The 23,823-nt window shown below is 37.1% G+C and overlaps 1 long non-coding RNA gene across 6 annotated transcripts; it reads left to right on the top strand.

Moving 5' to 3' along the window:
• On the top strand, window positions 1–20,120 carry LOC124711299. 6 transcript variants are annotated; one of them, XR_007005457.1, is made up of 6 exons: window positions 14–54; window positions 5,642–5,783; window positions 6,051–6,162; window positions 6,885–6,988; window positions 17,827–17,970; window positions 18,078–20,120. It is a non-coding gene; the product is annotated as an uncharacterized LOC124711299 (long non-coding RNA). The 6 variants fall into 6 exon arrangements; XR_007005455.1 differs by lacking the exon at window positions 14–54 and adding an exon at window positions 61–617; XR_007005454.1 differs by lacking the exon at window positions 14–54 and having other exon boundaries at window positions 2,529–5,783.
• The last annotated feature ends 3,703 nt before the right edge of the window (window positions 20,121–23,823 follow it).

The following is a 23,823-nucleotide window of genomic DNA, read 5'->3' as shown; positions in this document are numbered from 1 at the left end:
TCTAGAAATATTTCTAAAGAACTTGCGAAGTTTAAGAGCTGCTGTCCTGGAAGCGTGAGTCAATATGATCGCATTGGTGTAGTTTCATGCGCGTACTCGTTAAGTCTCGCGTTTTGCTGTAATTCTGCTACAAATATGCCACGTTTGTTGAGTGAACAAGAAATTTTGGAACCTGAAGAGGAATAAGTTATACAATAACTTATCTCGCACTTATTTCTTGGAAGGATAGTTGTACTTTCTGTCATTATTATTTTAAAAAAATAGTGTAACAAAGGACTATAGTAAATATGAAAAATAAATAATGAAGCTTGTCCCTTTTTCAATATGTATTACCCGTGAAGATACATCAGTTACATATGTTCCAGAAATGCTGTAAATAATGACATAAATGACCACTTTCCTAGGTTCGCAATATTCTTCTAAGTGGCCGTTCACAAAAGTCTTAAGTGAAAACAAATCAAGCCCAAAGAGTGCCTTGACTATGGACACTACAAACAAGCAAACAACATTAAAAAATGGAAGATTGTTTAAGTTTTAACACATGCAGCCTTTAACATTGTGTGTAAATCCAACATACACATAAGAATACCTATCCAACACATTTAGTGACTGCAGAAGTAAGTCAACCGGATTTCACACTGGTACACATGTCCAGCATATAACCACAGATGGTTTAAGGCCTAGGTGACACAAGGTGCCACTTAGGGTGCCAAGGTGAGAGGGGAACCAGAGGTGCCATAGTTGTGAGATTGTTTTGTGAGACATATAACAATTAGTAGCGGTTACGTGGGGCGCCAAGCCGAGGACGGTGCCCAATTGCAAGATTTGTATACTGGTACAGTGCATATCACAACTAGTAACGAAATCTGTCACAGGTGAAAGTGTAGGAGGAAAAACGGATGCAGAGTAGGAGGGTGGGAGGAGGAGGAGGGGTGCCAAATAGTAAGCCACTTGTGTGCAAAAATGTTCTCGAACCGACCCTGTCTATCACTGTTTCTAAGAAGGAAAGATGAAACAACCTAACTGAACAAAAAACTCTTATCTTGATTAGAAATCTTACCTACCAACAACCTCTTGTCTTGATGCAAACAAGAATGTTAAAGTGACCAATGAGTGTCCAGCTAATCCCTCGCCGCATAATATCAGTAAAGTTGTGTAGCTACTACTTTTGTATAGCTAGAGGATTTCGCAAGACTATTAGGACATAGTGCAACAGGTGTTGAAAGTTTGATTTTAGACCCAACAACTGCAGTGATTTGGCTGTAAAGTCAACTGTCAATGGTTTGCCTGACCTCGATAGTTAAATGACAACAATAAAATTCACTTACCAGTTAGGTACCAATCATAGAAGAAAACTATTTTGTAGCAGACTCACAAAAAATTACTCAGTCACAGTGTTTAAGCATAATTTATGGGAAGAATGATGAGGAGAAATTTATAAATCAGTGTTAATGGAAGATTTAACTCTTTCTTAAATATAATCCTACAGCAGTTTGAGTCTCGTTTTCCCCCTAAAAAAATAGGGCAAAACTGAACAGAAGCAAGGATAAGGGATGGATAACTTCTTGGATTAAAGTATCTGAGCTAGGAAGAGAGAGCTGTATGTAATTGTCAGAACAAGTACGGTACTGCAGTAGTCAAGAGTTGAAACACTGTTACCACCAGTCATTAAAAAAAGAGTAATTCATGTACTACAGACAAAAAATAACATTGCAGAAATAATGCCAGAACTACTTGGAACAATACTAAACAAACAAACAAAACCTGTAGTCCAAGTGAAACTGATCCTCCACAAAATAGCTCTGGCTGAAATGATGACACTTTCAAATAATTACCTACCAAATTCAATGAGTATTTCCTCACAGTGGCTGCAAACACTGCACCTGGTAATAATCAAACACAAATATGATAATTTATGATCCGGTTGGTCTGCGGTGTAGAAGATATCTCTTAGAGACATTATGTAATAAAATGCAGATTGCTGCTATAGTAGTGTAATGATATATTTATTGTGATGGATCCATTTTGGCTAGGTTACTATCTTCAGACTATGTCCACGTATCATGAGCGCTTGCTGTCATTCTGCATTGTTCATTTATTAGCCATTCAGCACATTTACCACGCAATTGGCTTCATCAAAATACATTTTACATATTTATAAAACTATCATTGTTACTAATTTTACATTATACATTATGCATATATATACATACATATTTTTAGTAGTTAGTATGTTTTACATTTTACACACGTCATCATTTTACATATACATAAATACATATGAATACATAAACTTCTTACTAATCAGAAGATTTCAGTAATAATCATTATACAGTTTACATTCAAGAATTAATTATGCAGCTTTACACATTTGGTTAATGATAGCTACACTATTTCATTGCTTATTTCATTCAAGAATTAATTGTACAGTTTTAAACATTTAGTTACTTATAATTACATTATTTCATTGTTTATACATTCCTTTTAAATAACTTCCAAGATATTCTTCAATTGAGTAGTATGCTTTATTTTTAAACCATGTGTCTAATACCTCCTTAAATTTAAAGAAGGTGAGGGTTTTGACTGATTGTGGCAGTTGGTTATATAACTTTAGACTTAGGTGTTTGTGATTGTTGTGTGTCAGTGACAGCCTAGAATACGGTTGTATTACAACTTGTAGTTTTAGGACTCTTATGCTGTTGTCACTGACAATCTGTGAAATCTGATGATAAAATGCCAAATTATAAAAGTTACAAGAAAGGGCCATTAACAACAGGAGCAAATCAGAAAACAGCTTACAGCATAACAATGCTAAACCTATGCCATGTTGTAATAAAATACAAATTGACACTGACCACTGGGGATTAGACCATGGACCTTTAGCTTGAAACTTATTCTTTCCCTGAGATCCTAGTTGCAAATAAACTTGTACTTAAGCACTTCATGACTAATGAAACTCAAAACTATTAACTTTGTAGCACCCAAAACAGTCTATATTGACATTAATGCCTATTTTTGCCTATTTCAGCTTTAAAATCCTAATAGGTATATATTTCTTTAAGGTAACATTAAATTATTGTGCTATTTGCAAAAGATTAGAAATGTTTGCAAGAACTGAAGGGGATATTTGAAAAAAAAATCTGTAGGTCATAGAATCCTGGCCATAGCTTATTTCCACAAAGAAAGATATTTGTAGGTTTTGAATTGACATCAGATGCACAAAATACATAGACAAGGGGAGAGTTAAAGCTGCCTAGCAATTTTAATAAAAGAACAACTCCTCTCTCCCTGACTGTATGGTTTTCTGTTGATGAAACTACTGACAGTATTGGCAGGCACATTGCAAATCTGATTGTTGGCAAGCTCAACCCAGATGGACCATACAAGGCTTCTTTTATTTGTTCGAAACAACTCCCAAAGACTAATTAGTAAAACAATTGCACACTTTGTCAACAATAGGTTGAAGGGAATACATCCAAATGGAATGGATGAAAACGAGATGCTTTTGACCTTCACAGCTGTCACTGCACATATCATTGCAGCATTTCAGTTGCTTGGTGCTGCATGTAAATTCCATAGCATATGGTATCAAATGTAGAGCAAAGCAAATAAGACTAGAATTTGCTCACAAATAATTACTCTCCATGGTACAGAAAGTTTTTGTTAAGGCACCGTCAAGTATAGGGGCACCCAAAGAACAACTTCCAGATGTCCCATTGACCTCTGAACCTGTTGTTATATGCTGGGGTGCTTGGTTGGCAGTAGGATACTACAGTAAACATCTCCCAGCAGTCCTGAAAGCAACTGAAAGTCTACTGGAGGATACCACCTCTGTAACTTTGACAAAGCAATTACTCAAAGAGCCCTCAGTCCAATGGGACTTGGCTTATATTAACCTGCAGCAAAGAAGATATCTTTTAGAGATTTTATGTAATAATGCTGCTATAATAGTGTAAAGAATTATTTTCCAAATTGTCTCAGTGAAGCTTATCTATGAGAACATTTCTTTACTGGAGAAAGTTAAAAAGAAAATTAATGAATTACCAGGTGAAGTGATAGTAAAAGTACAGATAAAAATGCAATAGGTTTTGCTGAAGAACACTGATGTGAATGACATCCACAAAGCGGCATACTTACTTAGTAGAAAATCCAGCTCCCATGATTACAGCATTCCTATCCAACATGTTCCAAAAGTGAAGTATGCCCCTTTCACATCCATTGATGTAGAATGTTCTTTTTCAGCATATAAATTGATGTTGACTGACAAACATCATAGTTTTTCTCTTGAAAACCTAGAAAATGTTTCGTTTATTTACTGTGAAGTACTGTATGGTCTGAAAGGCTGCTTAGCCGGCATTTACTAAATTACATATTACACATATTTCAACATATTGCTATATGTGTTTTATGCTGTATTTTTATCTTGAATAAACTAATAAGGTCTGGGTTCAGTTTGAATATTACAATAGTATAATGTTTGCTGCATTTTACAGCTGTGCATATTTTCATTTTACTTGTTTTAAATGAATAACAATATGCTCATACATCAACACTGTATATTTTACATTATGTTTAATTTTCTGTATAATATATTTTAGAGCCTCTTTTGGGTTTTATGTAACCTAAATGAGGCACTGAAAGAGCCTATTTTAAGTGCTTGAAATGCACTTTTCATGACCTAAAAATCTGCAGTCTATTTATGATACATGTTCATGGTCTGTAGATGGCAGTGCGACTGAAATGGATCCACCACAATAAATACATCATCAAACTACTATAGCAGCAATCTGTATTTTATTACAGATGTGGTAGATTTATTGTGCAGACACTGCATTCACCACTAATCGACATTAATATAAAAAATTACAACTACTAAAGGGATTATACAATTCATTAGGTCACTAGAAAGTGGCAATTCTGCTGGCTGTGATAGTGTTTTTAGCAGACTGTTATAATCTTGTACTGGCTTGATAAGATTACCCTTAATTATCTTTGTAATCCATCAATGAGTTGGTGTTTATTTCCTGACAGGCTTAAATATGTTGAATAACACCCATCCACAAAACTGGAGATAAAAAAAAAACCACTGCTAATTACAGACTCATATCATTCCTTCCAGTCTTTCCAAAAGTATTTGAGCAAGTGGTCTATGATACATAATGTTTATTTATTAAACATCCACTTCATCAAATCTTTGATTTAGGATAGGGTTTATTTTGTACATTAATACACTGTTTTAAATACAGTGTACATTAGAGTAAAATTAATTCAATACCATTAATAATTTTAAGAATATAGTACAGTACAATAAACAAGTCCACTATAATACCACTACATTAAAATATATAATGTATAGTACTGTGAATAACAAAAGCAATTTTCAATGCCTAAAAGAAAGAGGGAAACAATTTACCTCACAAATGTGTTTTTAGAACCATTTTGAATTTTTGTGTTTATCGTATTGGACATATGTGGAGGGAAGTTTATTGTACAGTTTTCTCCATCTGCAGTGGTCCATTTTGTCTGAGAGTTGTGTTGGTATACCCACTGTGAAGATTCAGTTTTTGCTTCGTGTCATATATGTGGACTAATTGATCTGTAGATACTAAGTTGTTTTTTTTCTGAAATTTTCTTTATGTAGGTAACTACCTCAAGAGTATACAGACATGGCAATGGTAGTATCTGGAGTGCTTTAAATAGGGGTTTGCAAGAGTTTCTGAGTGCTGCATTTTCAGTTGTTCTTATCATCCTCCTTTGTGCTATGAAATAGCTTTTGCTTATTGGTGAGTTAGCCCAAAAAATTACCTCATATTGCAGCAGTGATTCTGCTTGGTCATAATACACATTTTTAATGTTTCTTTTCTTTTGTACACATACCAAGTATATTTATGGCTTAGGATAGCATCTTAGCTTCTTGCTGATATGTGTGCTGCATTTCATATTTTCCTGAATCCGTATTACTAGAAATTTTGTTGAGTTTACATTTTATAGTTGTTTATTAAGAGATGTACAGTGGGAATTAATGGATAGTTGTTTTGTTTGGTATGAAGGTGCATTGCGACAGTTTTCTCAGTGTCAACAACAAGATTATTATTGGTGAATGACTCTGCAATGTGTGAGATGCAATTTTGTGTTTCATGCTGTTCAAGGTGTCCTTTTTAAGTAAGTACGATTTTGCAATAAAAATAAAACAAGTAGACTTTTCTTAGCAATTTTATTATTACATGAAAGCATGTACTTTAATCTACTTTGCTATTTAATTCCCACCATTATTAAGGCACTTACCGTATCATACAACCAGCTCTGAATATCATCCTCATAGAAATATGCCATCTGAGTGTAACTTTCAGTGCCATAATATAGACATTCTGTAACAATTGTGTGAAGCACACCACTTGACTCTTGAGGAAACTCATTACATAACACAGAAATCATAAAGTGTCTGTTATCTCTCACTTTTTCATCAACTTTATGCACCAAATTGTCAGCAATGAATGGAGGCAACCACTTTGTTTCTCATCAGGGACATTCGTACAGCCATCTTTGAAATCTCTCTCTCATTTCCGTATCATCTCATCAGTCACAAGTGTGAAGAAGTGTGCTTTATGCAATTGTTACAGAATGTTTAAAGTATCAAAAGCTATGCTCATGTAACAAATTTCTATGAGGATGGTATTCAAAAGCTGATTGTACGATTCAATAAGAACCTTAATATTGGTGGGAATTATGTAGAACAGTAGAGACTTACATTTAAACCTACTTGTTTTATTTTTATTTCAGAATGGTAGGCCTACTTATTTGAAAAAAATATGCCTTTTAGTTCTGTAGCACTGTTGCCTTTTATTAATAAATTTGTGTCATCCTCTAATTTTATATATTTCCAGGAGTTACTGGATGACTCTAGGTCTTTGATAAATATGAAGAAAGACACTTGGACCAAAATGGAAACTTAGGGCATACTGTACATATCTTCTTTTCTCTTATAATGGTAAGTATACATTATGTTTTCTTCCCGATGTGTGATTTCTAATCCCATTCTCTGCTTTCCAGATATGATGTCACCTATGCATGTGCCAACTTGCTAATTCCTACATATTCCAATTTTTGATGCAGTAAGTTATGATCTATCACATCAAAGGCTATTGTGAGGTCCAGAAATATGGTTGATGCATGTTCCTTCCAGTGTGTTGCAGTCAAGGCATCATCAACAAAAACAAGAATGGCAATTCTTGACAACTTGTGTTATCTGAATCCATGTTGGGTACTTGATGCAAAATTCTTTTCCTCTACAAATGCAATGAATTTCCTGTAAAGCACTTTCACCAATATTTTAAAAGAACCAGACAACAGAGGCATTCTTATAATTGAAATAAATGGCCGTAGCTCCATTATAAGTTGCACTGAGAAGTGTCTATTTTCTATTTCTTGATTGTGACTACTTTTGGACACCTGTGTCCATTTTAAAACAGTCCTACAAAGAAAATTATAGCTGGAATGACAGTTTTATACAAATGAGGCACATGTGTGTAATACAATTATGGTACACTAATATCCGTGTGAGGTATACAAATTTGTCATGGTTCTATTTTACAAGTTGCCTTACTGATTACATACTGTGCTGTTTACAGGGGATAGCCCATGTACAGAAACTGCCTCTGCATTAATCAAAGTGATATATTGCTGACTTAACAACAGCAAAATATACCATGTAGGACATATATTAGAGAGTTGGTGTGCAGAAACACCGGTGGTTACCAGATAGAACTGTAGAGGCCACTAACTGTGACGTGCATTGAAGGTAAAATGTTTACTGACTTAACAATACATTCTTTTCTTTTTATTAACTTAATATAACTTTAACAACCCTACAATGCCAATTTTTTGTTTCTAAGACCACTGGAAATGATGTCATGTAATAATGTAAATCATAGCAGTTTGGTGTAATTTGACCTACTGGAGACCAAGGAGTGGTTTAGAAAAAGAATTTTTGGCATTATAGGATTTTTAAATCTATATTAAGTTAATAAGAAAAGAATGTATTATTTAGTCAGTAAATATTTTATCTTTGACACACACCGCTGTCAGTGGCCTCTTTTACCTGGTAACCACCAGTACCTCTGCACACCAATTTTCTAATGTCCATCCAGTGTGGTGTATTTTGTTGTTGTTAAGTCAGCCATATATCACTTTGGTTATTGCAGGACAGTTTCTGTGCAAGGGCTATTGCCTATATTTGTCATACTTACAGCACAATATGTAGCTAGTAAGGCAAGTTGTAAAATAGAACCATCACAAATTTGTATACCTTACACATATATTAGTGTACTATAACTGTATTACAAATCTGTTCCTCATTTGTATAAAATTTTCATGTCAAGTGTAATATTTTTTTTAGGATGGCTTGAAAATGGACACAGGTGTCCAAAACTAGTCACCATCGAGAAATAAAAAATAGGTGCTTCTCAGTGCAACTTATGACGGAGCTACAACCATTTATTTTCATTTTTCTAGTCTCCGTTCTTGAACAGTGGCCTTATGGCCTTACCATTGCCATTTTTAATTTCCCCTGAAAAAAAAAAAAAAAAAAGAAACACCAGCACACAATGGGGAATTGCAAAGATGATTTGTGAGCTTAGTCAGTACTGTTGCATTTTTTTTTTAATATGTGATCAGGCACATTATCTACACCAGAAGAAAATTTTTATTTTCATTCATTTATAATACTCAATATTTCATTTTCATCTGTTGGAAACAAAAAAAGTTTTTTTTTGTTTTTGCTGTCTTTCTATCACACTGTTCGCTGTTTCTGTGAAACAGACATTAAAAACATCAGTTATTTTACATGGATGAATAAGCAGCAATTTTCATTGAGGGATATCTGGGGAGGGGGCAGGTACAACCCTCAGAGAGGCAGCTTAAATGTCTTGACAACAAACTGGATGCTGAAACAATCATACCGAATCTTGAGAATAAAATGCCTACCTAGGTAAAGCAAATGGTAGTTGCAGCACCTAGAGATAAGGTTGAGGCAGTCATTAATTTCCTGGAAAGAATTCAGAGACTTTAAGCCAACAATGAGTCAAGGAACTGTGGTACATTCAATAGACCTGATGGGAGAGAGCAATATGTAGTAAATGGAATGGGAGTGAATAACAGAAATGATGGGCATAGGATGTCATACAGGTGAGATAACAATTACGGCAGGGGATGGACACAAAATGTGGACAGGAATTTTGGATTGCCTGACAGAAATGAGACACAACTTAAGAAAGCAGGCCAAGGGAACAGGGATTAGCTCCTGCTGGGGCTCGAGCAGGAGCAAGACTGGAGGGAGAACCACAAGAAAATGGAAACTGGGAGGACCATATGGGGAGCAGGATACTGGTTGAAAAGGCAACAGAGATAAAAAGGAGAGTTCTTTTAATTGAAAAAGGGGAGGAGGGATCTGGGTAATTAGAAAATAGGAAAAACTAGATAGCTGAAAGTGTATTTTAGATGAAGGTTGGGAATTCTGATCTTGACAGAGACAGGTGGATGAAATGGAACAAGTTGCTGAAAGCAGCATGCAGGGAGGGGTTGAGGGGGGGGGGGGGGAGGGGAGGGTCAACAGAGGTTTCAATATGACATTAGTTACTTAAAGTAAAATAGAAGGTGCAAAGACGTTGTTGTTGTTGTTGTGGTCTTCAGTCCTGAGACTGGTTTGATGCAGCTCTCCATGCTACTCTATCCTGTGCAAGCTTTTTCATCTCCCAGTACCTACTGCAACCTACATCCTTCTGAATCTGCTTAGTGTATTCATCTCTTGGTCTCCCTCTACGATTTTTACCCTCCACGCTACCCTCCAATACTAAATTGGTGATCCCTTGATGCCTCAGAACATGTCCTACCAACCGATCCCTTCTTCTGGTCAAGTTGTGCCACAAACTTCTCTTCTCCCCAATCCTATTCAATACTTCCTCATTAGTTATGTGATCTACCCATCTAATCTTCAGCATTCTTGTGTAGCACCACATTTCGAAAGCTTCTATTCTCTTCTTGTCCAAACTATTTATCGTCCATGTTTCACTTCCATACATGGCTACACTCCATACGAATACTTTCAGAAATGACTTCCTGACACTTAAATCAATACTGGATGTTAACAAATTTCTCTTCTTCAGAAACGCTTTCCTTGCCATTGCCAGCCTACATTTTATATCCTCTGTACTTCGGCCATCATCAGTTATTTTGCTCCCCAAATAGCAAAACTCCTTTACTACTTTAAGTGCCTCATTTCCTAATCTAATTCCCTCAGCATCACCCGACTTAATTAGACTACATTCCATTATCCTTGTTTTGCTTTTGTTGATGTTCATCTTATATCCTCCTTTCAAGACACTGTCCATTCCATTCAACTGCTCTTCCAAGTCCTTTGCTGTCTCTGACAGAATTACAATGTCATCGGCGAACCTCAAAGTTTTTATTTCTTCTCCATGAATTTTAATACCTACTCCGAATTTTTCTTTTGTTTCCTTTACTGCTTGCTCAATAGACAGATTGAACAACATCGGGGAGAGGCTACAACCCTGTCTTACTCCCTTCCCAACCACTGCTTCCCTTTCATGTCCCTCGACTTTATAACTGCCATCTGGTTTCTGTACAAATTGTAAATAGCCTTTCGCTCCCTGTATTTTACCCCTGTCACCTTTAGAATTTGAAAGAGAGTATTCCAGTCAACATTGTCAAAAGATTTCTCTAAGTCTACAAATGCTAGAAACGTAGGTTTGCCTTTCCTTAATCTTTCTTCTAAGATAAGTGGTAAGGTCAGTATTGCCTCACGTGTTCCAGTGTTTCTACGGAATCCAAACTGATCTTCCCCGAGGTTGGCTTCTACTAGTTTTTCCATTCGTCTGTAAAGAATTCGTGTTAGTATTTTGCAGCTGTGACTTATTAAACTGATAGTTCGGTAATTTTCACATCTGTCAACACCTGCTTTCTTTGGGATTGGAATTATTATATTCTTCTTGAAGTCTGAGGGTATTTCGCCTGTTTCATACATCTTGCTCACCAGATGGTAGAGTTTTGTCAGGACTGGCTCTCCCAAGGCCGTCAGTAGTTCCAATGGAATGTTGTCTACTCCAGGGGCCTTGTTTCGACTCAGGTCTTTCAGTGCTCTGTCAAACTCTTCACGCAGTATCATATCTCCCATTTCATCATCATCTACATCCTCTTCCATTTCCATAATATTGTCCTCATGTACATCACCCTTGTATAGACCCTCTATATACTCCTTCCACCTTTCTGCTTTCCCTTCTTTGCTTAGAACTGGGTTTCCATCTGAGCTCTTGATATTCATACAAGTCGTTCTCTTATCTCCAAAGGTCTCTTTAATTTTCCTATAGGCAGTATCTATCTTACCCCTAATGAGATAGGCCTCTACATCCTTACATTTGTCCTCTAGCCATCCCTGCTTAGCCATTTTGCACTTCCTGTCGATCTCATTTTTGAGACGTTTGTATTCCTTTTTGCCTGCTACATTTACTGCATTTTTATATTTTCTCCTTTCATCAATTAAATTCAATATTTCTTCTGTTACCCAAGGATTTCTACTAGCCCTCATCTTTTTACCCACTTGATCCTCTGCTGCCTTCGCTACTTCATCCCTCAAAGCTACCCATTCTTCTTCTACTGTATTTCTTTCCCCCATTCCTGTCAATTGTTCCCTTATGCTCTCCCTGAAACTCTGTACAACCTCAGGTTCTTTCTGTTTATCCAGGTTCCATCTCCTTAAATTCCCACCTTTTTGCAGTTTCTTCAGTTTTAATCTACAGGTCATAACCAACAGATTGTGGTCAGAGTCCACATCTGCCCCTGGAAATGTCTTACAATTTAAAACCTGGTTCCTAAATCTCTGTCTTACCATTATATAATCTATCTGATACCTTTTAGTATCTCCAGGGTTCTTCCATGTATACAACCTTCTTTCATGATTCTTAAACCAAGTGTTAGTTATGATTATGTTGTGCTCTGTGCAAAATTCTACCAGGCGGCTTCCTCTTTCATTTCTTAGCCCCAATCCATATTCACCTACTATGTTTCCTTCTCTTCCTTTTCCTACACTCGAATTCCAGTCACCCATGACTATTAAATTTTCGTCTCCCTTCACAATCTGAATAATTTCTTTTATTTCATCATACAATTCTTCAATTTCTTCGTCATCTGCAGAGCCAGTTGGCATATAAACTTGTACTACTGTAGTAGGTGTGGGCTTCGTATCTATCTTGGCCACAATAATGCGTTCACTATGCTGTTTGTAGTAGCTTACCCGCATTCCTATTTTCCTATTCATTATTAAACCTACTCCTGCATTACCCCTATTTGATTTTGTGTTTATAACCCTGTAGTGACCTAACCAGAAGTCTTGTTCCTCCTGCCACCGAACTTCACTAATTCCCACTATATCTAACTTCAACCTATCCATTTCCCTTTTTAAATTTTCTAACCTACCTGCCCGATTAAGGGATCTGACATTCCACGCTCCGATCCGTAGAACGCCAGTTTTCTTTCTCCTGATAACGACATCCTCTTGAGTAGTCCCCGCCCGGAGATCCGAATGGGGGACTATTTTACCTCCGGAATATTTTACCCAAGAGGACGCCATCATCATGTAATCATACAGTAAAGCTGCATGCCCTCGGGAAAAATTATGGCTGTAGTTTCCCCTTGCTTTCAGCCGTTCGCAGTACCAGCACAGCAAGGCTGTTTTGGTTATTGTTACAAGGCCAGATCAGTCAATCATCCAGACTGTTGCCCTTGCAACTACTGAAAAGGCTGCTGCCCCTCTTCAGGAACCACACGTTTGTCTGGCCTCTCAACAGATACCCCTCCGTTGTGGTTGCACCTACGGTACGGCTATCTGTATCGCTGAGGCACGCAAGCCTCCCCACCAACGGCAAGGTCCATGGTTCATGGGGGGGGGGGGGGGGGGCAAAGACATTAGTTGGCTGAAATTGGGGTCCAATGAGAACAGAATGGAAGAGTATTTGGACAAGAATATAAGAAGGAAGAGAAGAAGATGTTGGGCAAGGGGGGGGGGGGGGGGGGGGGGAGGAGAGAGTAGGAGGTGTAACACCCCACCCGTCACTTATCTGGTTTTGGTGTGTGTTCACCCCAGGTAATTGACTAACAGATCAACAGAGAGTGCAAAACTGCCGCAATGTCGGATAATGCAAAGAAAGTAAGAAGGCCCTGTGACTCCTGATTGAACTGCGGTGGCAGCGTTGACATTAATTGATTTAGAATTGATCCCTTTTAATTAAAAAGGGGTGTACATTGATGTTATATTCAGCTATTCAACAGCAGATGCAAATGTTGGACATAAGATTAATTAATAAAGTGACGTGGGATTTCAACTACTTGATTGAAAACAGATGCAGTCAATTAGCACAGATTTATTTTAAATCATGACCTTCAGTCATCACATTACATGATTCTCCTAACAGGCAGTGGTAATAAATTACGTTTGCGCGGAGTAAAGTGCAATAAAACAAAAGTAATTCCTATCGACTGACCCAGGCGTAATCCGAAGTGCGAAAAGAATTCTACAATACATGGCCCATGAAACCCTTGTGGGAACTTTGCCGACTTGATCCAACAAATTAATCAGTGGCTGGAGCGGGCGCAATATCACCGAATTCAGTGTGGCGGGGCGACGTCGTTATGCGGACGTCGGCTGACCTCGTGGTGCTGCAAAGCTGCGCTCGTCTGTTCACTTCTAGCTATCTTGCTCAGTACATAGCTGAATGAAAACTTTCTATCTCCAAGCTCAATCGTTCTGTTGCTAAGTCCTTAACTGCAGAGATGCTCACTCTCTCTCAGGCAAGTTGAGTAAAGAATGCTACGTCCACACTCTAGGCAAGCTGGGAACGGAAGACCACTACTGAGACTTCTCCCATTCCGCTCTTCACCTCGGTTTCCCCTCCAGAAAAATCACTTACGCCAATTGCAGTGCAAGTCACGTTAATTATGCGTCACTTCCCAGTGCCGAACAATGCCTGCTCTGGGAAGTGAACGAATTCCCACAAAATTTCCCTTCCTCTCAACTTCTGCTATTTAGCTCCTCCCAGTCCACCCACCAAGGTTAGCATCTGCACAAAACACCAATTTTTCTGGAATTCTGACTCCCAGGAGAGTACTTCAAACTCCTTGGTGTTATGTTCCCATCGGAGGCTGGCGTATTTCATTCTGTCGCTCTTCACCTGATTTACTTCACTCTGCAGACCGTGAATTCAGCATGAAGTTGCTATAGTCATGAACATGCATATTTTGGCCTCTGTTGACCGCTCCACCGTAGCTTTGCGCAGCTTTCTCGCATGTTTCACTGAAAACGGGACGACGGACATTTATCAACAGGCGTACAAGTTCTCCGTCTGCTTCCCGGTACACCAGCATGGGGCCAACCACCCACTCACTGTCACTCATCTTTAGGCAGCTGGAGGCCGCGCCCCGTTACCACTTTCTCAGAGCTTGAGCCGCCCTAAGCTGCCTATTGTCACTTCCCTTCATCGCTCCCCAGCTCGGCACGGTCACTCGAATACTTCCCTGGGATAAACTAGCCTCCAGTAAATTGACGCATTTCCAAAAAGTTTTCATGTTGTGTGAATTACTTTAAAACCATCACCCGACATTAATTATTCCAATACGTCCATACTATACCCTCTATAAGATGCATTGTGCCTTGTCAGTCATTTTTGTTCAGCGCTCCTGTTCGCTCAACGTGAGTTAGGTGATTTTTAATGACTTCTTGCCATCTTACAGAGGAAATGGAAAGTGACAGTGTGATTTTATGCATGAATTTGTTTTTAATGAGGAAAATGGGTTAGTAAGTCTGAATACGCTGATAATGAGTCAGTCCTGGATAAACTAACCGTGGCAGCACAACTAAAACCATGTTGCAAACTGTATCTGTTGGGCAGATAATAGAATCTGTATATGATTCATAAAAGTGGACACGAAGACAAATCGGAAGTACTAGACTGTGGTGTGAGATAGCAGATTAGTGCAAAATTATTAGACAGAGAACAGTTCTTGGATGAAGTAAAAGAAAACCACCCACTCATTTGATTTGGAATAGAGGGTGAACTATGAAGACTTTACTAGACACAGGGAATAGAATTAAGGCTACATCAGATGTTTAGTACAACCACAGCAAAAAGAAAAATGAGACTATATGATTGCCGCCTCAGAGATCGGGACTAGATTAATTCAGTGCTCTTTGGTAGATGTTTTTGTGACAAATATAGTAGTGTATTGGTTTTAGTTTTCTACATTGCCTTCTACTCTCCTGCAATTCTATGTATCTGTCTTCTGCTATCGTTCTACCATAGCATCAGAAAGAAAGAAAGAGCTATATGTTATAGAAGAGCATGAATATGTCAGTGTCTGGCTGGAAAGAAGCCAGTGAAACTGTTCAAGAATTAGAAGACACAGTGCAAGTTGACAGATCTACATGGCATTGAATAGTTTAGATTAATTAGATGTGAAGGCAATATGTGGTGCATAATGTTGGAAGTAACAACTTAATCTTTCAATCTTAAGATTTTTATTTGCCACTTATCACTTCTTTCACCTCGATGAATGTTTGTTGATGTGAAAAGTCCCAAATTGCATCATAGTTCAGAATCAACATTTAACTGTAGGTCCCTCTATAAGCAGCTGGGTAAGTAAACAAATCATTGCAGTTCAGTGATATTGGAGATGCAATCACATCACAGAATATTAACTTCCCATTAGTGTCTTACTTATCTATGTTAATTTCAGTTCTCTTCTGTTAAAAAATAAGAATCTGACATTCTGTAGTAATCCTCCGTCATCTTTCAACCTCACTGCTAGAAGGCTGTATTATTTTGGAATGTGAATTCTGTTGTAAAATAATAATCTTTTTAAATTTATTTACAGTTTTATTTGGTAATGGAGCATATAATCCTATATTCCTGTTAATGAAATATTTTGTAAATATTTTTCAGCCTTTTAAATCAGTTATAAGTTGTCAGTTTTGTGATGCAGTATAAGCACACTATTCTTTCCGTGTTTCAACATTTGTCAGTTGAACCAAGTGTGTATGTTTTTTTATTTTTTTTAAATGAAATCCAGTTGTGATTGCTTTTATAATGTGAACTATTTCCTTGCATTGAAAATTAACAATAACACAGTCTTATGTCACCAAACTTCCTACATTACAATGATGACTTCCGAGCCTGAACTTGGATTTATATGACGAAAGAAGTAATTCCTAATAAAATCAGTGACGCAACAAGAAAATTGTTTGAATTTCAATGCATCATATCTAAATTTTATGACTTTATGCATTCTTTTTCTTTTTGGAAATGTGATATATCTTTCCTTCACCATCATTTTACTTCCTTATTTCAAAAATCAACACAGAAAGGAAGAGGGCACATTACAGTGTCAGCCATCTTCCAGGATGATTTGACAAGTATTCTGTTTATGAAATTTTATTATCATTGTATTGTTATAAACTGCACATATCTGTTTCATGTGCAAGAGAACAATAAACTATTGATGAAAAACAGGTTGAAGCTGAAGAATAATAATCCAAAATGAAGGGAATACTGTCAACAAAGGGAATTATAGGAAATATATGAACTAACACCTAAAATAAAATTTTTGGAAATTAAGTGTTAGCCATCTCCATTATGATGCAACATATAAAGTTATGGACAACATTATTTATTTTTATTTGCCTGTGAATATCATATTTCTTGCCTTTCAAGTCAATTGTTCACAGCCCATTTTCTATTTGTAATTTGGTTGTTAGAATTTTTTGTAATTATTTGTAATTTTCATGAAGTTAAATTGTACAAGATGGTTGACTTAACATCATAAGCATGGAGCATGGCATAATGCTGCTACATTGTTCCAGTGGATTAACATTTTCTCGCTGAGAAGCTCATGTTCACCCGTATTGTTATTTGTATGTTTTATTAAGATAAAATCTGTAATTTACTCAGGTAATTTCAGCCTTATCTTATGCCAGAATGAAATCTGAAACATGTGATGAAGTAGACTCATATCGTCGCTAGGCAATGAAAACCTCATAACTCCATCTGACAATGAAATCCACGTAACTCCATTACCAAATGTAGACAATTATGCCACATAGCCTGTTGAAACCTTCCTTCTTCGAGTTGTATGGTGTCGCCATCTAGCGGCAATAATGAAAAAATCACATCTCCAGCGATATGTAGTTTGTGCTGTAAACCTCGCATCTCCGGTAACCACCATTGTTAGTGTGCAGGGCGGACACATGCTCCAAGATTAAAATGTTTTTTGATGTGATAGTAACCTTTTTGACTGACAGACCCAACACTGCTTTATTGCTACAGGTATGTATTAGTATTTCTAGGTATTTATGTATTGTATTTTAATGTTGTTGTTGTTGTGGTCTTCAGTCCTGAGACTGGTTTGATGCAGCTCTCCATGCTACTCTATCCTGTGCAAGCTTCTTCATCTCCCAGTAACTACTGCAACCTACATCCTTCTGAATCTGCTTAATGTGTTCATCTCTTGGTCTCCCTCTATGATTTTTACCCTCCACGCTGCCCTCCAGTACTAAATTGGTGATCCCTTGATGCCCCAGAACATGTCCTACCAACCAATCCCTTCTTGTATTTTAATATACAGAATTAATAATGACCTCGTTAAATACAATGTTGATTTACGAGTTTTTCATCGCGTTTAAAGCAGACTGCACTTGGTACATACGAGGTTTTAATTTTAGAACTTAACAGAATCCTATACATTCTGCAGTGACTACTTTGTTTTCAGCTATGGGTAAAAAGAGTAAATTCACTCTTCACCTTGTGAAACAAGCCGACAACGGGTCATATCATTTAAAATCACCAGAAGAAGATTCTAGTCAGGTTCCTCCTTGTCCTGCACCAAAAGAAAGAGTAGACCTACAAAATAAAGGTAAACCATAGTTTATACTGTTGTAACTTCAAGTAAGATCCTTGTTTGAAAGTCGAGGTGATTAAATTATTTAAATATTATTGATGACATTATTGTTTGCACTACAGATAATACGGAAAAAGAAGCCAATACAGAGGCGAATTCCACTTCTGAGTTTGAAAGTCTTTTCGAACACAGCAGCAAGGATGATATCTCCAGTGGCAGTAGTGATGTGTATGATCCAGATAAAAACAAAAATGACCATAGCAGTAACAACAGCACAGAAGACGATGACGACAAAGTCGATGTGGGAGTAAAAAGTGCTAAGCAGTGCCATAAAAGGAAAAGCAATCAATCTCTCAATATTTGCAGAAAGAAAAACTTATGAGGGGACAGGATTATTTAGGAATGCAAAAAGATGAGTTTGGCAAAAAGAGACCAACAATGAGCAGAAGTAGGAGGGAAATGAAACCACGATGTACTTGTAGACTTCTTGCTTAAATCAGAACAGGAATTGCAAGGATATTACGGAAGAGCAGAGAGAGCTAATATTTAATCATTTCTGGCAGGATATGTCTTGGGGTGAAAGAAAAATTTTTGTTAGAAGCCTTGTCTACTATGTTCCAGTTAAAAGACGCAGAAATAATTCAGACTCTAATAAATCTCACCGTTCTAACACACTATATTACAATTTTGTAATAGAAGGACAGAGAAAAACTGTCTGCAAGACTATGTTTCTGAATACTTTGTGCTTAGGCGAATGGAGTGTCAGAACATGGGCATCTAGTGCATCAGGAAGAGTGCTTGCAGAAGGGCCTCAAATGCAGGAGAGACCAACGAAAGTTTCAGGTGGACAACAACCAGCATCAGACGTTTACAGTGTTTCCGAAACTGGAATGGCATTACTGTCGTCGTTCTTCCACAAAACTCTACTTGGAACCTAACTGGCAGAGTAAATCAGAACTACATGGGGAATATGTAGAACTTTGCAAGAAAAGAGGACAAATCCCAGCTGCTTACAAACAGTTCTGCAAGGTATTCGATGAAAATAATCTTAACTTATTTACACCTAAAAAGCACCAGTGTGATCTTTGTTGTTCTCACCAGACAGGCAATCTCTCAGACAATGAATACTCTTGGCATATGGCCCGAAAAACTGAATCAAGGGAAGCGAAAAACAGTGATAAATTAGGACCAGCTAGAGTGTTTACTACGGACCTTAAAGCACTTCTGCTTTCTCCCAGACTAAAAGTATCTGCACTGTACTATAAAAGCAAACTAAAGGTCCACAACTTTGCTGTCTATGATTTAAAAAGTAATGATGGTTATTGATACCTTTGGCGCAAGAGTGAAGGTCGACTAACAGCTTCAGAATTTGCCAGTATACTCGTGCATTTATAGAAATGTACGTCCAAAATGATTCAGAAGCTATTTTCTATAGTGACAGATGCATGTACCAGAATCGAAACTCAGTCATGAGTAATGTACTGGCTCATCTCGCCAATCAGAAAGGCATTACAATAGTGCAAAAATTTTATGGAGAAAGGTCACACTCAAATGGAGTGTGATTCTATGCACTCCACCGTAGAAAGGAAGTTAAAAAACAGACACATTTATACTCCTGCTGGCTATGTAGAAGTTTGTACTACCGCAAGACAAAGTCCTAGACCTTATGTTGTCAATTATTTGGACCACACGTTTTTCAAGTCCTATGATAAACTCTTGTTGTATTAGTCTATTCGGCCAGGATCCAAAATTGGGGATCCAACAGTGACTGATATCCGGTGTCTCAAGTATGATCCCTCTGGAAAAATGGAATATAAATTGAAATTCAGCGATACATGGGAACCACTTCCAAGAAGGATGTCAAACATATCCAGCTCATTTACAGTGCCCCCTCTCTACAGTTCACATCTAAAGATCAGTGCAGAAAAGTTTACGCTTTTGAACAACTGAAGCTAGTCCTTCCTAAGGATGTGCATTCATTTTATGACACACTGCCTCACATTTGTAATGAGAGAGCATGTCCGTGCCTAAAAAAATGCAGCCGAAAATAAACTTGTTTAGAGCCACCTATGACTGTGATTGTGATAGTAGCAGTAACAGTAACAATAATAAATGTTAATAAACTGCACAAGTGTTTACAGTATTAAAAGTTTAATTAAAGCTAACAACATTGTTTCTGTGTTTTTTAAACACTGTAATTTATTAACATCCAGATTCCAATATTTTGGTCAATATGAAATTATTCATTTCACTTTATATCTGTAACAATGTATCCTTGCAGATGTTTCATAATACACAAATAATGCAAAGTTTAAGTAAGTATTTTTTAAAACAAATTATTCATTCATTTCAATTCTTAACTGTGAACTCATTACACACCTCTTATCTCCATCACTACCAAAAAAATAACTGTGAAAGCCTCGTAACTCCAAAAACTGGCAGACAGTTTGAAGCAAATAACAAAGTCTTATGTACCAATGACCGGATCCATATTGTGTAGCAGAAACCACTACATTTGAGTAGTCAGGTCCCCATGTGATTTCTATAATTAGTTTTTTGTTTCTCCTGTAAAATTTGACCAATTTGAGTTACGAGGTTTTCATTGCCTAGCGACAATATGTCAAAGCTAGTTAAAACACTGATACAACTACCAAAAATATTGACTCTTCAGCGTGCAAAATGGAGTTGCAGGCTGAGAGCAAAGAGATTATTCCAACAACTAGTCCCACTAAAGACCTGTTTACAGCATTAGAGGCAATGATGAAAGCGAAGTTTGAACACTTATCATTACACCTAAATGAAATGTTGACTAAGCACCATAAAATGTCATCTAAGCAAGATACAATGTCATCTACATTGACAAACTTGTCAATAGATGTAACAAATTTATCATTACAACAATATGAAATGTTGGTTAAATTGACAAATCTGTCTTTGCAGTAGGATGCCAAAACAAATGAAATTTCAGAACTGAAAACTGCATACCAGGACATTTCCGATGCCAAATGAAAATTATCTGATGAACAAATTTGTATCAAACAATCTGTTCGTAAGCTAAGTGCAAAAGTAGATAATTTTACTGCTGAACAAGAGATTAAGATAAGAGAACAGTTTGACGCCAGAGGGGGGGAAAGCTTTTCATAGGATTTTTCGAAGGGTATTTTGCATAAGGACACCCAAATTAATGAAAAATTTGATTCAGAATTACCACATGTTACATAGCACTTTAGAAGAATTAGTTGAACAGAATTAAATCAGATCAAAATTGCTTTAAGTAAAGATTTCCCAAACTGGCATAATAGTGTCGTATCTCAGATTAGTAGTGTGCAACAGGATATGTCCACTGTTAAACAAAGTACACAACATGGCACCCTCTGTTCCTAGGGGAATTGGTGAATGTAATAGTCCTGCATCGTATGACAGAATGTGTAGAGATAAAATAGATCATGCTGGTCTGTCACCTAACCACATGTCATCCATTTTCCTAGAGAAAAGTTTATTGAGGCATCGACAGTTCCAAGTGTTCACACCTGACAAGAAAAAATATTCATCCTGTTGTGTCCATAAAATCTTTTAACAGAGTGTTACCTAGGTCTTGGTCAGAACAACAAAAAATACATTTCACTAAATGTTGCTTTCAAAGGATTAGTCCTTTGAGCGAATGAAATGGTCAAAAACTGTCAAACATATGAGCAGTTTGAGAAAGTGTTCTTGTTAGGAAAGGCTCTGCAAGGAAGTGTTTAACCAGAGTTAACCAGAGCCATTCCACAGTAGACAAACCAGTCTTCAGTAATATTTCAAAAAGTAATTAAGTAAAACCAGATATTGGGATGAACCTAATTCACAAGAGAATACTAAAAGTGAAGTTGCCCCTGGATATAAGAGAAAAATTGGGCCACATTTCAGAGACAAACTTAGAACACTTCATATCAATACTAGATTCTGTCAATTTAATATATGAAGATTCTGAGGTGGATAATAGCAGTAATGATAATGGTGGCATGGGGCTGTCCACTCCACCACACACACAGTTCTGCAATCACAGCAGATTGAAGAACTGTTGTGTCAACTTTGTGGCACAGTTAGCAGCACCTACGCCACACAGAGCTCAGCGTGCTGACTGGGGTCCGCTGAACTATAACAAAAGGAGAAGAGCTGATAACAGGTACCATCCAGGATACTGTAGTAACAGAGAAGGTCAATGACAATACAGCAACAATAATTATAAGTGGTACTCCCACATGGGGAGCCAATTAAGCACAAACATTATTCACCAGCAAAGTGGTACAAAATCATGCTCTTGACATGGGATGGCAATCACAGACTCCAACAGAAAGCAAAGAGTTAGCATTTCTTCAACTGGTACATATTATTTTTCTGACTGGAAAAAAAATATCTCAGGGTGTTCCACAAGGCTCCATATTCGGCCCAGTCTTATTTCTCTTTTATGTTAATGACTTACCATTAAATATCAGCTCTCCGTCAGTTCTGTTCACAGATGATACTTCTGTCTTAGTTGAAGATCAGGACTCAGAAAAAATTCCCAAATCGTTGATCAGTACCCTCAGTACCTTAGAAACTTGGTTTCAGCTAAATGGGTTGAATCTAAACATATCTAAGATTCACGTGATGCAATTCAGAACCAAACAGCCAAAATGTGAGCAGATTAAGATTGTACACAACGACCAAGGTATAGAAGAAGTTGACTCAGTCAAATTCTTCGATTTAAATGTAGATAAAAATTTGAGCTGGCAGGCACACATTGAATACCTGGCAAACAAACTGAGCAGCTTTGCATTTGCATTGCAAATACTGTCAACTGCAACTGACATGGACACACAAAAATGAGCATATACAAGCTACTTCCAATCCATTATTAGGTATGGTATTGTTTTTTCGGGTAACTTGACAAACATAGTGCAGATACTAAAAATACAGAAAAGAATCATACGAAATATGTGCACTTACAAATCACAAAGAACCATGTCGACCATTATTTAGAAAACTTAAAATATTAACTCTGCCATCCTTATACACATATGAGATTATTATATTTTTTTACACCAGACATGAATTATTTGACGGAAACCATTTTGTCCATTCTCATGATACCAGAAACAAAGAAAATTTTATGCTCCCCACCCACCGCCTCAGACTGTATGCCCAGGGACCTCAATACATGGGAATGAAATTTTGTAATAAATTAAAAGGGAACAAGTTGATGCAGATGAATTTAGGTTTGCTTAAAAGAAAGCTATATGAGGTACTGAAGTGTTATTACTCAATGGATGAATTTATGCGGGACAAACTGGAAATTTGAGCTGGGTACAATGTGTTATCCTTATAGTGATGTTATTTATTATAGTGCTATTACTTTAATGTAAAAATCATTGTAATTGTTTCATAAATTTTTGACATGTCTCCTGTACGCAAACCAAATAGATTGCATATGTAAACCATGAGATGAATAAAACACAATTCACAATTTAGTGAGGTGACAGAAGATCTCACCTGGCTACGGCTAGTTCAACAGACAAAATCCAGCCACATTGCACCCTTGGGGGATGGTCATGGGCTGGAGTGGGCATAGAGAACATGATTAAATGAACCTGTTGAGATATAATGAAGACCTGGACATTATAGAAGAGTTAGATACTGAATGCTATAAACCCATGATCAATGTAAAGATATGGTTCAAGCCATTATTAATTTTATTACAGGAAAAGTTATGACTGCAGTTGTTATTGAAACAGATGATACTGTGAACATGATGTCAGTGAATTTATTTAATAAGAAAGTGAGATTACGAGGGTACCTTCTTACCCAGTACACAACTGCAAAATTATTGGAGCAGTCGGTGTCAGGTCA

Source organism: Schistocerca piceifrons, chromosome 1, assembly GCF_021461385.2.
Source record: "Schistocerca piceifrons isolate TAMUIC-IGC-003096 chromosome 1, iqSchPice1.1, whole genome shotgun sequence".
NCBI classification, from domain to species: Eukaryota; Metazoa; Arthropoda; class Insecta; order Orthoptera; family Acrididae; genus Schistocerca; species Schistocerca piceifrons.
The sequence above is the reverse complement of the archived record's forward strand: the minus strand, read 5'-3'. Positions and strand labels throughout refer to the sequence as shown.